Source organism: Elaeis guineensis, chromosome 16 (genome assembly GCF_000442705.2).
Source record: "Elaeis guineensis isolate ETL-2024a chromosome 16, EG11, whole genome shotgun sequence".
Lineage (NCBI taxonomy): Eukaryota > Viridiplantae > Streptophyta > Magnoliopsida > Arecales > Arecaceae > Elaeis > Elaeis guineensis.
Window position 1 is genome coordinate 47307241 of NC_026008.2, and position 4381 is coordinate 47311621.

The 4381-nt window shown below is 34.8% G+C and overlaps 1 long non-coding RNA gene across 1 annotated transcript; it reads left to right on the forward strand.

The window, feature by feature from the left end:
- Positions 1–2043: 2043 nt before the first annotated feature.
- LOC140854309 (uncharacterized) lies at positions 2044–4381 on the forward strand. The gene is made up of 4 exons (XR_012137490.1): positions 2044–2303; positions 3695–3825; positions 4071–4121; positions 4338–4381. It is a non-coding gene; the product is annotated as an uncharacterized lncRNA (long non-coding RNA).

Genomic DNA, 4381 nt, shown 5'->3' on the forward strand with positions numbered 1-4381 from the left:
AGCGAATTATTAAACTATTTTTACAGGAGATTGTAAAGTCACCTATAAAATTATGTCTCATATTGTAGGATCCTATTATGGTTCTAATAATGTGGAGAACACTATTAGTCCTATATTGATTGTGAGTCAACGAGATTCGCGCTTATAAGAAGGAAGAAATTCTTTCTACGTAAGGCATTTTTTAAGGAGCAAAATTATGAAGCACATAAGTCAGAATGAACAATATCTCACATGACGGATCAAGTTTTTGTCTGCAATAATGGCGCGCTAATTCAGCTGACCATGAAACTCGTGCTTATAAAGAAGAAAAATCTTTCTCATGTGAGGCGTCTTTTAAGGAACAAAAACTGTTAGGCCTATAGGTTAGAGTAGATAATACCTCATGTGACAAATCAAATTTTTGTTCGTACTAAATTTCAAACAAGTCACTACAAAAAAATATCTTTATTTTTATGTAGAAAATATTAATATTTTGTTAGACTGCAAATTCACATGTCTATAAATTTGTAAGATGCTATAGCCATATCTATTCGTAAAGCTTATGACATTTGCTTACTTATAACTTATGTCTATCTAATTTGGTGGATGGGTTTGGTGATAAAGATTTTGGCTCATTAGAAAATAGCCATTATGGTTTCAATTCATGCACTGAACGTGAATCTAATTAGCAATTATAATGAGTATTTTTTACTTGTATAAAATTGATAGTAGATCCAGATCCATGGATATGGATATACCATACAAATTTCAAAATCCTATCAATCAAATCAAGAATTGTAATTTGGAAGGGTGATGAAGGGCCCTAGATCTATTGATACAAATGATTTGGTTTTTCAATTATTGATTTTGAGTTCTTTTGTTGCTTGGCATATTTGCAATATTTTGTTAATTATAATCAAATGATTGTTTTTCTATCATGTTTTATGATATTCTCTAACCTATCATGTTATGTCATGTCCAACATTAATAATACATAATTCGTTTGCTCTAAAATTTATTGAAATGCACCACAAATTGATGTGCCTTTAAATGAGCTTGATTTTAATATGTAGAAGCATAGTGGATTTCAAGGTTTCAATTTTTTTATATCTAATTTAATATTTCGAGAAACAATTCATACGAAAGAGAATATCTTTTTATAACAATACCTATATCTTATCTTCTGTGCTCCTTTAATTCATAAAATGGAATTTATTTTACTGTATATGAAAAATTTTCCTCTAATAAATATAGTGCTCTTTTTTTTTTTTTGAGTCCCATGTGTTCCTGGATGTAATAGTCTTTTTCTAATATCATGGTCTTTGTTCCCATTTTTATAGAATTAAGTACAAACTTATAAATCTCTCTTTGTTTGAAAAGATGACTCATCACTTACCATTCTCTATTAGTTTGAAATCTGTGTTGTTTCTTTTTTTTCGTTGGCACCAGTGATTGTACATATTAACTTTAACATGCTTGCTCTGAGAAAGTCCAACAACATAGGCTCTTATCTCATGCACTCAGTCTTATTTTCAAGGTGTTGAAGCCGAAAAAGAAAAAGACATATCCCCCCACCCCCCCACCCCAAAAAAAAAAAAAATTCAAGAACACAGAACTCCCAATTTCGGAATGTACTTTGAGAGCAAGAGTACCACGGAAAGATATTTTATAAAAAAATATTTTTGAAATCTTTTACAATAAAATTAGATTATTGCGATGCTTAGCTCTCAAAAATAATGTTCAATATATATATTGTCAATGAAATCCAAGAAAAATGACAGGGAGGGGGAAATTTGATGGGACAATTAGCGCCTGCAATGATTATAGATTCCATTTGAGAGCGGAGAGTCGGAGACTGGTCCCACACGTATGCTTTAAAACATGTTCATCCGCCACAGGTCCGTAATTTTCAACGGAGGATTCCTATTTATTGTTTAATTTTTTTAACGAGTAAGCCGCACGAAGGATATTTTGGTAATTAGGGAGCCCGGCAGGCTTTCCCTTGCGGCCACGCCGTATTTTATTACAGCGCCCGTAAAATAATGCCTAAGAATCTTAACTCTCTCTCTCTCTATTCCCACCTTTCTTTTCCTTCAATTATTATAATTATTCCTTCTTTATTCCACACAAGGGGGAGAGAGAGAGATAAATCTCCGCCTTCCCCCACCCCTCCCCACATCCGTCGCCAAACCCTACCCTTCGTCGGCGGAGATCTTTCCTCCGATCCTTCGAAGGATTTCCGGCCTCCGCTCTCGATTTCCTCTCTCTTCTCCGATCTCTCTTCCGGCATTCGCAGATCGGATCCGATATATCCAATCCACCAGGTTCGCTCCAGATCCCATCACGACTTGTTTGTGGGAAATCACAAAAAGATTTGCGTTTGATTTTTTTTTTCTTTCTTTTGAATTATTGATCTATCCTGTTTATTTCTGTGTCTTTTTCCTTGTTTTCGTTCGTGTATTGGCGAATTACGTATTTAAATGGAAAAATGACTTTTCTTATTCTTGGGTGCTTATTTCCTGATATATGTTGGCTAGGGGTTCGTTTTATTTTGTCGATCTAGCTGTATTTTGTTCTGGATCGGTCTTGATTGACATAATTTGCTGATCTTCCGGTTCTTTTTGGATATCCCGATTAGGTATTTGGTCGGAAGAAGCTGGTACCGAGCTGAAATCGGTCGACCATGGAAGAATTTTTGGGTCGAACCTTGTCAAGTTAAGGGTCTGTAGGCATTAATTGAATTTCGTTGAGATAACTTGGATTTTGTGGTGGCCTCCCTTCCCAATCAAGCCATTACTTCCGGATTTTTGTCAAGAGTTTTAGCCTCTTCAGTTTCCTGTCATTTCATCTGGTTGTTGTGATTAGCATTGCTTCAGAAAGCATTCTAGTTGAATTCTTTTTCAAGAATTGCTTGGAATTATGGAATTCGCTCTTCTTTTTTCTTGTTAGGTAACACTTACCTTTTGGTTGGGCCATATTTTGTTTTCTTCTCACATCTTCCAGTTAGGTGCTTGGCCAAGAGGCCCAAGACAACCTACAACTGATCAAATTTTTTCATATTTGAAATAATTCTTCGAATTTACATTCGGTTGGTTTGAGGGTCCAGATTGTTCATAACTGTAGTTCGCTTTCTGGTATATCTGTGTTTCAATTCAATCAGATTTCTGTTCAGGGATATCATTTCTTTGCAAGTCTTCGTGTATCTTAATCCTAACATATCCATTATTTTTCTTTTCCCCAAAGTTTTCTTGCATTGGAAGGAATGAGATTCTATCATGGAAAATGCCCTGGCATTTCTCTTTATGTGGTTGCTGCATCTGTTCTTGGATTCATTCAGTCTGTTAAAGTAGGATGCTTTTAATGCCCTATTCATTATAACAATAAAGATTTCTTACCTTCCCTCCCATGCTTTTATAAGCGCATCCATTTAGAGGAATGTAACATTTGGATCAATCCTTGATCTCTGTGGTAAGTGCTTATCATCTGCTCCTTTTTTTTTCCAGTCTGTTTATTATTATTATTATTATTTTTAAATGCACTCGGACGGTCCTTAGCCATCAATTTTCTACAATGAGGCACTTGGATCTATACTTTAACCTTCCCTCCAGAAAGTGATTTAATATTCAAATGCTTATGTTCAGGCATGCTTTATAAGATGGCACCAGTGGCATCTTACACTATTTGCCCTTACTATTTGCTGTTTATGTATTGCCAGTTTTAGGACTGTTCTGTGAGATCTTTGCTGGATCACGTGGGAAGGCTTCATAGGAGTTGGCAGCTAACAGAAAATTGAGTGTAATCTAAAGAAACCATGAAGAAAGCTTTTGATCAAACTGTTCGGGACCTGTAAGAATTTTCTTCATTATTCTGATGATTAACCTGATGTGATTAATTTCTTCTTCCAGTGCACTATCTGTCATGTTTATGACACTGCTGAAATTGTCATTTTAGTATTTTCACCAGAGTACATGCTTGTTATGGGTATTAACATTAAGCTGTGATTCAGCAGGTTTATGGAGTGTTTGAGATGGTCTTGGATACTGAGTTATATAACTTATCACCTGATGTAAACTTTTTCTATTGTTTTGCAGCAAGAGGGAGGTGAATAAGAAAGTTTGAAGATCCCAGGAATAGAGCAGAAGGTAGATTATTGGATTTATGATATCTTTTCAAATTTCTTTTTCTTGATGTTGTATTTCTTTATGTTTATGTTGTTGAAAAATGATTTATTCATTTTAGCTTATACCAGCCACAATTCGATTGTTTTTTGTCAAAAAATATATACCTTTCCGGCAACATGGTGATATTCTATTCACTAATGTCATATAACTGAAATGTATTTTTTGTCTTAATTTCAGATTCTTGATGCAACAAGCAATGAGCCTTGGGGGCCACATGGATC